The following is a 12968-nucleotide window of genomic DNA, read 5'->3' as shown; positions in this document are numbered from 1 at the left end:
AGAAATGGCCTTTGTGACGAAAGGATATTTAGAATAACATTCAACCTTTCTTTTTTCCCTTTTTTTTAACCTAATCAAAATCAAGCACCAACAATCCTGATATCTAGTTTTGGAACTGCATAAGTTGTAAAGTATTTATTTTGGCCTCTAATTTAAATATTAAGGCATTTTATTTGTTTTACTCATCTATTTTATTTTATTTTTACTCATTCTTGTTTTCTTTGGATTTATTTATTCGTCATTTACTAAATACAATTGTTTATACTCCAAGGTTGAAGTTTACTTGAGGTTTTGATGGATGTACAGAGGGCAGTCAAAACAGGCGAGGGTCAGAACCAGAGAGATAGAAAACCAAAACAAACGGGACATTCAGAGAGTGGTCAAAACCAGTCCCAGTTCAAAAACCAAAATCTCATACAAATCCAGCGAACAAACCAAAAAAGGGCAAAGACAAAAGGGCAGGTCAGAAACACGAAAAAACAGGTCATACGCGAAAGAACATGCAAACAAAGTCCGCTCAGTACGCAACGCAAAAGGGTTGGCAATACTTCGCAAAGTCTGCGCTAAAGCCCGGGCTTTATGTGCAAACTGGCTAATAAACTGTGATGAAAAACAGGCGCGACAGTTCAGTATTCTGGTGAGGCTGAACGCTGAAAGGAACGTTCATTGGTTGATGGCGGTGGCGTAGGAGTCACGTGGTCTCCCACTGACTCATGGGAGTTGTAGTCCTCTGGGCCGTTCAAGGACTCAAGGGGTCTGAGCAAAAACGAACAGGTGGAAGAGGCGTCCTCGGCAGAAGGCGTGACACATTTAAGCACTACAATAAAACATTTTACGCAAATTAAAAATGTATTTTCAAAGTCTTTTTAAAGCTACTGTATTTTTTTTCATGCCTTTAAAGCTCTAACTTCATTCTAATTGTAGAAGTTCAAGCAGGATCAAGCTGTATCAATACGAGAGTGGGGCTTTCGACTTTCTGACCAAACTACTGAACTTCTCAGGTGGCGAAGCAGTTCTGTGAACAGCACAGAACAAAGGCACCTGAAATAAAAAATAATATACTGCTGGGTAATTCCCTGATGGATTACATGAAAAAAAGGAAAAAGATGGGACGAAATGACGAAATAAAATTAAAATACCACATTTCTAAATATTCTCTGTACAAAACCAAAAAAACAAAGCTAACACAACTACCCAGCATTTTAGATAAAGTCGTCTGGGATGGGTTACTATTTACATACTATTTTTACTCACCTATAACCTACAATGCTTGTGCAATATAACATATTAAGGAATGTAGCGTTACAGTAATTGCGTAACTCCTAAAAGCTCCAAACAATAAGCACCACAAATGCACAGCCCATGGCAAATCCCTTTAGATAGTGGTGGCTCTTGTAGTTTCTCACCCTAACTGGGCAGATGATGTGACAGACCGCGATGTGACCTAATAAATCTAATGATCTATTAAAAGTGTGGCCGCTCAGTGGCTGCTTCCTGCGGCCACAAGAGCATCCACTTCCGCCCGTCACCCGGCACGCAGAGATCCAACTCCTACTGCTGCTTGGTGTGCAGCTGCGCACACACTTCACTTATTACGGTAAAGGTGTTGCCGCTGTTGTGCCGAATTCCGACTCCCCGGCAGAATCCGACTCCCCCTCGCGTGCACGCGCTTCACGTAAACATGTGGACGTTCCGGACTGCACTCAGGATTTCTTAGGTTATTTCTGTGTAAATAACGCTTTATCTTGTCCTCCACAGCGAACAACACAACAGGATCTAAAGCCAAACAAAGACTCTCACCGCGACGGTTTAGTTTAATATTACGAAATAAAAACGATTGTTGTTGTTGCAGTACTTGAGAACTGGTGGGACTGAATGGCTTTCAGTCATGACGATAAGTGTTACGACACATTAAACACAGCTTTAAACCTCTGTCTGGAGCACCGCGGTAAAGTTAGTTTTATGTTCGATATTCGTCTTTTCGGCGCTAATAACATTTGATCGGACTACGGTAGTCAGTAAAGACTTACATATTCATGACAGTCCGACCACAGAGAGAGATGCACACCTGTTCTTTTGCGGTTTTGGTGACATTTAACGTACCGCTATTTTGTGTTAATACCACAGAACTGAGACACGTTTTTCAGTCGGAAGGAAAATCTCGCACTTCTAGACCACGCCCACATGCACACGCCTCTGTTTTCCTCTAAAGCGTTTCAGTGCATTTAAATACATATTTTAATTATGCTAACAATAGACACCGCCAAACAATAGAACGTCAATAGCTCCATAAACACTGTGTCCATACACATCTGATCAATTGTGTTATTTACTGTAAATTATGGTTAGAAACACCACTTTAATTTAGAAAAAGGACTTTGAATTAACCTGTAACTAAAATGTACTCGCCAATACTTGTCCTAACAGTACTGAGCGTACCTTACCTGTAAACACTGATATTACCTGTGTACTGATATAGCTAGTTAGCTTGATGAGGGAGGTTCAGTAATCGATTAGCTGTCTTGAAGGTTTAATAGATCCTTAACCATCTAAAATATTAGTTTAAAAAATGAGTGTAGAAAAGAAAACGTCTTATTTAAGTGGGTCAAATTGCAACTCAAAACTTTTTTAAATCCATCAAAAACTCAGTGAGTCAGACTTAAGTTATTTTTTCCATTTTCAATTTCGACATTTTAGATATTGAACATTTAAAATACTGCTTAGATTCAGAGTGCAGCATTCACTGCAATTAATACAGCTGAAATGCTCTTGAAGGTTAAAATACAAATATTAATATAAAGTAATTATTGCAGTACATTCAAAATTCAAAAGTTGTGTATGATTGCTGAAACCTCACTGCACCATACACAATTGTTTTTTAGTGTCGGGTGTAATACAGCTGAAATATTATTAAAATTCAAAATATATAAAAATTTATAAAAAAGTACTGACGCTGCAGTATTGGCCGACTTGTTTTACTTGTGATTATTCAGCAACCAGGCTTTCATTGCTTGCATAGCTGGACAAATTAACGAATTAGTATCCATCACTGCATAAAAGAGTTGCCTATAATTAAAAATTGCAGTAAGAACAACTGTTGTAATGGTGTAATTTAAGATTAATTTTGGCTGAAAAGTCAGAAGGTGTATTGTGAATCTGTCAAAATGATGCCCCTCATATCTCTGGGGATGCATTATGACTGGAATGATTAACTTGTTCTGCTGACTTCTGGTTCATAGATTACAGTATATAAAGCATATGTCTCTAAATTCAACAGGGGGGATTTTACTGGGGGAGTAGAATTTTGGCAGGATTATTCTGACACCTGCCGAAATTACACTCATTCTTACTCTTACAAGTAAGAAAGAAAGGAGCATGAAAATTAAGTACGTAAAGCTGAACAAATCGTCATAAGAATAGAAAAATGATGCGTTCAGAATTTTTCTTCATGAGCAAACCTTTTATGTTATTAATGATTTGACAAAAGTCAATAAATATGTAAATGAAATACAAGAAAGAAATAAGAAACTAAAAGATTTATTAAAAACAAGCCTGACATTACAATGTTATTAATCAAAGGAACCTCATCAATTTCTACAAATCAGAAATCCAAATGTACATTGTATTAATGCTATAATATTCTGCAGAACAAATAATGTAACAAAGTTTACTGTATATCAAATAAGGTGTCAAAATAATCCTGCCAAAATTCGACCTCCCCAGTAAAATCCCCCTTGCTGAATTTAGAGACATATGCTTTATATGCTGAGTGAGTAAACAGAGTAAAATGCATTTCAGGACACAATCTACAGCCCAGGACATGCTAGCAAAATAAAGGAGATGTCATTCAGACCTTGCAGTGCTGAGATCAGAGGAGGAGTGTAATTTCAGCAGTTGTCAAAATAATCCTGCCAAAATTCTACTCCCCCAGTAAAATCCCCCCTGTTGAATTTAGAGAAATATGCTTTATATGCTGTAATCTATGAACCAGAAGTCAGCAGAACAAGTTAATCATTCCAGTCATAATGCATCCCCAGAGATATGAGGGGCATCATTTTGACAGGTTCACACTACACCTTCTGACTATGTAAAAGCTGAAGACTTCAGCCAAAATTAATCTTAAATTACACCATTACAACAGTTGTTCTTACTGCAATTTTTAATTATAGGCAACTCTTTTATGCAGTGATGGATACTAATTCGTTAATTTGTCCAGCTACACTGTAAAAAATGTACTGTAAAATTTACAGGAAATTACTGGCAATTTTAGTTGCCAGTAATGTATTGTAAATTTACAGTATGAGACTAAATTATTTCTGTAATTTTACAGAACTAAAAATCCCTGTAATAACTGTAAAAATACAGTATGATCCTGAATATATGCGGTGTACTAAAACCTATTTTATTGTGAAATTACAGTAAGTTACTGGCAACTAAAATCCCAGTAACAACTGCAAAGAAGACAGTATAATCCAGTAAATCTACAATAAAATTAACCATGATTTTAAAGCTAAAGAGTACAATAAATATTAAGTTACAGTAATAACTTTAATATCTTCCTAATGCTAAATGACAGTAAAAATAATTCTGTCTACAGTAAAACTATTGTAAATGTATTGTCTGAAAAACTATAGCCAAGATTACATTACTTGTAACAGTCAGCTCAGTTTCTGATGCTTTAAGGTAAATGGTTACAAGTGACTTGCAGATGGTCTGAAACTGCATTACTTATTATCTGAATTAACTACATACTTCACATGAAATCACACTGCTTAATATTAAATACAATTTTTTATCTTTAGTAGCCCGTTGATAATGGCATACATGTCCTTGTCATACATTACTACTAACCCATAAATGACAATTACTTCACACAAAATTTTGATTTCACTTATTTTACTACAACAGCACATAGCCAAATTTACAAGTACAAAAAATTAATTTGCGTGGCAGAGATACCCACTGCAAAATAAAAATATTCAATTTTCTAAAAGAAAACAGCAAGTACTTCTAACACTTTCAAATCTAGTGCTGAAACTGTTCAGTGTCTTGGAGTATCAAAAATACTTTAAAGAAAAGCCAACTTAGAGTGACAATATTTAAATTTAATGGCTGAAAAAAAAATGCTGTACTTTGTTGCTGTATATTCTGAAAAAACAGCAAAACATTACTTTCCTGAGCAGAGCGCAGACTGAAGCAACTGTTTAAAACACAAAGACAACACTAAGCTACATGTCTGAACTTTAAACTTCTATTTAAAACTATGCACTGACCAGATCTTTTGGCAAATAGCAAAAAGATTTCCTAAAGAGAAAGCCACTCAAAGTCCATCAGTTTCCTGAGCAGAGTGCAGACATGTGGATTCATTCCAGATCGTTTCTTTTCCCGCTTTCCAGCACCAACCTTTGATCCCGTTCCTGGGTTAATACCCACAATTCCTCTGTAAAATAAAGCAACTGTCAGTATCTCAGACAATACAATATAAAACAGTGGGTTTGTTCAAAGAAAAAGTGGCAGTTTAGTATTTTTTCTCGTTCTGTATTTAGTCGTGCTATTTAGTTCTACAGAGTCTTTTGTTTAGGGATGATGAGCTCCATCTAATGTTGACTGATTAACTGGGGAGCTCATCAGCTCAGCTATAAGGCCATGTTCACATGCTTTTTTAGTCAAGTCTGATTTTTTGCTCTGACCTGATCTGTCTGTTTTGACGTTTCACATTTGTGTAGGTGAATCATATCTGTCTCTAGTGTGAACAAACCTGAACCCTGAAACGACCTGTGTACGCAAATCATAATCAACAATGTCATGAACAACAATCACAAAGATCCTTTGCTCTAAATAGCTCGGAGCTGTTTGTAATTAAGGGGAAAGGGTGAATAAAGATCAGATGCTTTTGTAGCGTTTACTGGCAGAAACTGCAGGTTATCCACTACTACTGCTACACTGTGACGCTGGATTATAACGATAATATGTGCATGCAAAGTGAGAGGAGAAAAAAAAAGTGGCTCCAATCTGATTAAAAAAAAAAATAAAATAAAAAATAAATTGTTCCCATTCAACTTGTGAATGTTAGCTTCAGAACATAGCCGCAAGACTCAGGATGGGAGGACATATGAGCGTGTTTGGCCGATCCCTTATGCCATTTTGTTTTCTAATTTTGAACATGCAAGTTCAGTAAAACTGCCCAAATGTCTTCAGCCCTGACTTTGTGTCTAGTGTGGTCACGTCTGCTTCCTCCTCCCAGGTTATGGTGAAGCCTTTCCACGATGCTGCACCAAAAACCTTTTAAACAGCTTTTTCTTACCTTTGAATGAATTCCAATGTGGATGATAGTCCTCCTGATAGTCTAGATTGAAGGTGTAATATGTCGCAAATAAAGCAGCAAGGCCAAACAAATGTGTTTGAATTTGACCCCAGGACAATCTCGCCTTCCACTGACAGCATCCACCTCTCAGAGTTCATTTTGTCACCTGCAAAAAAAAAATTGAGAAAACATTTTTGTCATGTTAGAGAATATCAACAATACAGTTATCACTGCACTTTTAAAAGAGTGGGAGAAAAACAAATATACAGACAAACAGAGAAAAGGAGACAGTGACAGACACAAACAAACATATGGCTACAGCTACCTAATTAGACAGGACTAACATTTTAAACCCATCTAACCTTTTGCAGTCAGACTGTATTATACAAGGTTATAGTCAGATATTTTAAACAGGAAGTTATACTGAAGTTATAATGAGCATTTCTGTATGGACTGCTTTTTGAATGAGGCATGATACAAAGAAGCCGTTTCAAACAGAGCTCATTTAAATATCAGTCTTAAAAGCAGAGTAATAAAATAGCCTGTTTAGTTGTAAGGGATAAAGAGAGGTAGGAAAATAAACATTAATTACAAACATTTTTAAGAGGACCTCAGGGAAAAATATACACGGACAATGTAGGATATGGGGGCTTTAATAACCTTGGATAATCAGCCTGGGTGAATCTGGTAATGCAACTGTTCTTTGGACATCTGCTGCAGTCGCTGCCAAAAAACAGCAACAAATTTAAATTAAAATAATGAAGAAAAAAAATTGGTTAAACAGCAACTGACAGTTAAGGTGCCAGGTTGGGAGAAGTTGTTCTACTACTTACATCAGCTTCTAGAAGAAGAGATTCAGATTTCTCCTTAAAGTGGGCCATCAAGAGCAGCAAAATGCATGGAACCAGAGAACTTTCTTGTCCAGACTTCAACAAAATGGCACGAACCTCATCGTTTGTTGGCTTTTCTTCAAAGAATCGTAGAATCCTCTTTCCTTTCACCTCAAAGCCCTCCATAATTCTTGGGAGCAAAGGGATACCTGTAAGCAACTGAAAGTGGATGGAGAGCCCCTTTAGACAGAACAGGTACGGCCATGAGCTCTTCAAACTGGACAAGGACGAGGGTGGAACAGCATTAAAAGTCACAGACATTATATATATATATTCCGCTGACGGTATAGGGTGATCTCCATCAACTTACAAAGCTCTACCCTGCCAGCCCCAGACATTCCCTCGGCAGAATGAAGCTGTAACATTTGCTTACGTTTCTCCTCTAAGGTTTCATCATTCTCTCCAAAAGGAGGCTCCTCTGGCTGCCAGCGGACACAACCATATTGATCAGCTGGTGTTCTTGGGCATTGGTTTACTACTCCACCTGATGATCGAGGACGTTCTTTTCTGCGACGAGCCAGCGTATTGCTTCGATTAACGTGTTCCACACGAGTTTTTAGAGCCATGCCCGCTACCTACAATCATACCGTCATGCAAAACATCACTAAAGCTCTCTGGGTACTGCTTAACAATGTTCTGTGCCACAATCTGGCACTGCGCTCTTGTTGGATCGAGTTCATATCTTCGCATTGCATCCACGACCATCCTTATTAGCTGCCTTCGATCACCAGGTGATGGTCTTTTTTTATTTGCGATGGCCAACCTAATACCCGAGGGCATTACTTCCCAAGGCACCTTAAAACTTTCAGCCCATGTACAAGATGCCGAAGGGACAGCAGGAGAAGGAGGAGATGTGGTACATGGAGAATGTAGTGGGGAACTTGAGAGGCTCCGAGATGATGGGCTTGACACATCAGAGAGGGCTGGTTGTGCTGAGCGGCAGGGGGTTGAGCAGCTTGCATGTTCTAAGACCGAAAAAAATAAAATGAAACTTTACTATCTACACACGTAAGTAAGGTGACCGATACGGCAAAAACATAAAATCACAATACTTGGGAGACATTTTCAGGATGTATATCACAATTTTTTTAAGTTATTACATAGCAAAAATCCTAGTCTAACATTTTAAAAATACGACCAAAACTATGAGTATAATCATTTTTATTCCAAGTTTCACATACTGTGCTGCAATATATCTACTTATCAGGACTAATTAGCTCTCTTTGTAATGAAACATGTCCAAAAATATCCATGATATTGTCAGAAAAGCATATTGTGACAATTTATCAAGCTAACAATATCATCATATTGTCCATCCCTATATGTACATATATAAAAAGTGTCAATTTTTTTTCTCAAATTTGAATTGCAATTCAAATACCTTCACATTTCCAAGCATTTAAAAGCCTGCGGAACTGGATTGGCTTGAGGTGTTCCAGCAGGTCTTCTTCCTTCACAAACTGAAGATCTGCCTGGGTCTCCACACCAACAGCAACAAGTCCATCTACCAATTTCTTAAGTGTTTCCTCTGAAAGTCCAGGCAATGTGGAGCAGACCACTTGTTTCAGCTCTTCTAAATTGGGCATTGCTTTATAAAGGACAGAAAAGAATGGTGTAATGCAACTACTGACAAGCCACAGAGTTTGAACTCTTGAAGAGGATAATAATCCAAAAGCTCCTCTTGGTGTACACACACAACAATTGGGTCCTGTATTGCATCTGTTATGCAGTACACACCAATATCTGTCAACGGTAAAGCAAGATGTTTTTCAGACACAAAATAAACCTTGGAATTTTGGTGAACAAGGATTAGTTTAATTCTACCAATCTGCAGACCCTCATCATTATTGCCCAGAAGTACAACCATGCCTTTTTTGTATATGGTACCTTTCAGAGGGATCTCAGTCGCTGCTAAAGTATTCCCTGACTGAGTATCTAAACAAGCTACTGATTTTCTGATTGTTTCATTATAATCATCAGCACAGAATTCAGAGCCCTTGTCAACTTGAACACACAGCTGAAATAAGTTACCAGCACTTAAATAGGCCTGACAAAGCTGGTGTCTCTCAGCAAGGGTTGCACACAAGTTCTTAAGGTTGTGCAATTTCCTTGCACATTGCTTGAAATATGTATGCTTACTCTCAAACCGCAGGGTCCAGAGACGAATTAGAGGACCAAATTGTGTAATGAGGTCTGGGTAATGGCACAAATAATGATGTTTTGGCTTGAGAGAGTCAGAGGAAAATGTCACACTTCTAAAATGAATGTACTCATCAATAAGCACTTTAAGGTATGCAACCTGATCTGCAGACATCACTGGTGCACAAATTAGCTCTACAACTTGTCTGAGTAGCAAAACAAGTTGCCATACTTCTCCCGTTGGGTTCTTAATCCTGTCACCTACAATAACAGGCAGCAGTCTTAGGAGACACCAGTTCTGAATGGCCTGACCACAAAGTTTCTCACTCCCAGAGTAAATCTCAGCTGGTTTATTTGCAGCATCAGTTCCCGAGTAAGCAAATTGCTTGACACAGCGGTTTAGCTCTACAAAAGTAAAGGATTTCTCTTGTTTTACCAAGTGATTAATGTACAACTGAAGATCAAATGCTACAATGCCTTCAAACAGGTCATGGCCAAGGCAGGGAGGTAAGCCAGGCTGGCATACACGGAAGTATTTCAACTTATTAAAAGGGGAGTCAAATTTGATCCCACACACAACATCACTGCCACTATCTGTGAGTTCCTGAACACTGTTCTTGTAAGATGCTCTAGTTCGTTTAATGCCTGTCTCTAGAGGTGTGGACTGAAATGTGCCCCTATCCATATCACAGTACCTGCAAAAATGTAGGCTCCGGCTGAAGCTCTCCACAAAACCTCCAATAGTGTGGGATCCCAGGTTATCACCTATAATCGCAAGCAAGGCAGCTCTTAGTATTTTGCCATTGTTTAGAACAATGCCATTGTCTTCAAGATCTCTGAGGTCTTCAATCAGTGATCTGAAAACTCGGTCTTGCCCAAAGTACTTAAAATGTTGCTCATTACACAGAAGAACAAGTTGCATGTGGTCTATATTTGACCTGTTATGAGGCAAAATATCAGCTAAAGTAAGATACACTGTGAGCAATTTGTGTTTTTTCCTTGCTGAGCCCAATGGATTGACCACTTCAAAGGAATCCTGATAAATAATTAAGCCCAGAGCTGATGGGTCAGTCTGAAATAAAACATTTTCAGAAAAGTTCTCGCCATCCTTTACATCTTGGAACAGGCCAGGTTTTGTTGTTTGAGAATGCACTTGTTCATACTGTTCCCTCACTGACTTACATTCAAACAGAGTTGCAATCGTTTGTTTTATAGGGACGTACTGAGCAAAACATTCCTTCCCTGACTCACTGTTTCCTAGGTAAAGAGGCACAGGTTCAACGTAATGGAAATCAGACATGAAAACTGTCTTTCTTCTCTGGGCGGTACTCAAAACTCTATTATTACACACTTTCAGAAGATCCTCCCTGGTCAAATCATCAACCACATTTTTAACTTTCTCCTCTGGTACTCCAAGCAAAGTCAACTTCTCACTTAGTTTAGCAAGTAAATATGACTGATCAATGTCATGAATACTCTGAAATTCCTCAACAATACTTTGAATAGTAGACTCTGGAAGCAACAATTTAGCTTGTAATTTCAAATAGAAAATAGTCAAATTCCTCAAAAACAGAGATTCATCTACATCACCAAGAATAGCTTCCCCTAAATCCTCTGATCTTTCATTTTCAGATATCAATACATATTCATGCTGGCCAGAACCTGAAACTTCACTGTCCAAAACAGAATCGATCAGACCGCTGACAGAACAGTTTTTGTGATTTCGAGACACGTGATGCAAATGTTGATTTCACTCTAAATTCTGACCACACGCCAAAAATGGACATGTGATTTCCAACCCTGATTGGATATGATTCTCCAGATCAGACAAAAACTGTTAAATTCCCACATTTGACTTGACAGAAGTCTACCTGACATTTCAATGTTGTATCCTGAACCTGACTTGGGGCATCCCTAACATGCCTGTGATGAACCCTGTGATCTCAGTATATGTGAGATTTTAATGCAGTAAACTTCTTGAAAACACGTGGGCAATCAGGCACGCCACGTCTAAATTCAGGATTAGGAGTACTTCTGTGCAATTTCATATGCTGAGCAAAAAGTAAGATTGTACTGCTTTCATGATAACAGAGTTGGCAAATAAACATTTTGTAGAGAGAGGAAATAAAAATGGAACTAACAAAGGGACAACTAACTACAGCAAAAGGTACATGCACGTTGGCCACATTAAGCCTAAAAAAGACAACGCCCCCCACAAAAGGTAGCTTACGATAGCAAGCCACATTAACACAAGCATGCGTGACTATCATAGTTTATTTTCTAGCTACACGTCTTTGTGCACTTAAACGCTAAATTGCCTTTGTAATGCGACAACGTGACAACGTTAATGGATGAATCGATAAGACATCAAGGCACTCAAAAACGGCGCTATTCACACGGTGCGGCCGAAGTGTATAAGGTGTGCTGTTGAAGCTAGTTAGCTAGGTTAGCTAGCTAGCGTTAGCTTGCTTACTTACTTAGCTAGGTTAGCTCAGAGAATCCGTGAATCCGCAGAAGAACCAAAGCGATTCAAATGGTCATGGAGAGAGTTCCCGAAAGCTTGTGATGTCTGAGGCGAAGTAAAACCAGAATATGCAATATACGTTATAGCTAAAGACTTCGTTTCAGTGAACCTCAATTTCCATAAGCCGTCCGTTAACTTTAGCATAACTTTTAGCGACGGAACACATCATACATCTAACAAACGCGATGAGGAATCTAACTTACACAGCCACCTTTAATCACATGTCTTGTTGTAACTTAGATAGCTAACCTAACTAGCTGTAGCATTAAAGTTGCTGTGCTGTGCTGGTTTAGCAAGTTCAGAGAACGTAGGTCAGCTAAGTGCGGCGGACCAGACACGATTACTATTAATCACAGAAAGCAAAAACTCTCAGCTACAGAGGTCTGAGATAAAGCAAACCTTAGAAATATAATCTCACTTGTTTGACAAGAATAAACAATAGGTAACGTTAAGAATAATTCGTACTTGTTTTAGTGAACACCAGGTCCAATGAGGCGCCACAATCCTGGTTCAAACCTACACTTTCAGAAGTCGTCCGTTGGCCATCCCAGAGTTCCTTTCGCGTTCATGAACTTGCTGTAAATTCTACAAAAAACTGTTAAGACTGGACAGCAGCTCCCATGAATCATCGCAAAATAGAGTACTATGCAGTAATTTCAGAATACAGGATGTTATTGTAAATATTTGCTGTAGAAATTACAGCAATTGTTTACAGTGTGTGCAAGCAATGAAAGTCTGGTTGCTGAATAATGACAAGTAAAACAAGTCGGCCAATACTGCAGCGTCAGGTCCTCAGATGTGAGCTTTATTGCTCCAGACAGAGGTTTAAAGCTGTGTTTAATGTGTCGTAACACTTATCGTCAAGTACTGCAACAACAACAATCGTTTTTATTTCGTAATATTAAACTAAACCGTCGCGGTGAGAGTCTTTGTTTGGCTTTAGATCCTGTTGTGTTGTTCGCTGTGAAGGTAAATTAAAGATAAAGCGTTATTTACACAGAAATAACCTAAGAAATCCTGAGTGCAGTCCGTAACGTCCACATGTTTACGTAAAGCGCGTGCACGCGAGGGGGAGTCGGATTCTGCCGGGGAGTCGGAATTCGGCACAACA

At 38.5% G+C, this 12968-nt stretch overlaps 1 pseudogene; it reads right to left on the bottom strand.

Moving 5' to 3' along the window:
• Positions 1–5271: 5271 nt before the first annotated feature.
• LOC118804725 lies at positions 5272–8785 on the bottom strand (annotated as a pseudogene).
• Between the last annotated feature and the right edge of the window lie 4183 nt (positions 8786–12968).

Source organism: Colossoma macropomum, unplaced genomic scaffold (genome assembly GCF_904425465.1).
Source record: "Colossoma macropomum unplaced genomic scaffold, Colossoma_macropomum, whole genome shotgun sequence".
NCBI classification, from domain to species: domain Eukaryota; kingdom Metazoa; phylum Chordata; class Actinopteri; order Characiformes; family Serrasalmidae; genus Colossoma; species Colossoma macropomum.
The sequence above is the reverse complement of the archived record's forward strand: the minus strand, read 5'-3'. Positions and strand labels throughout refer to the sequence as shown.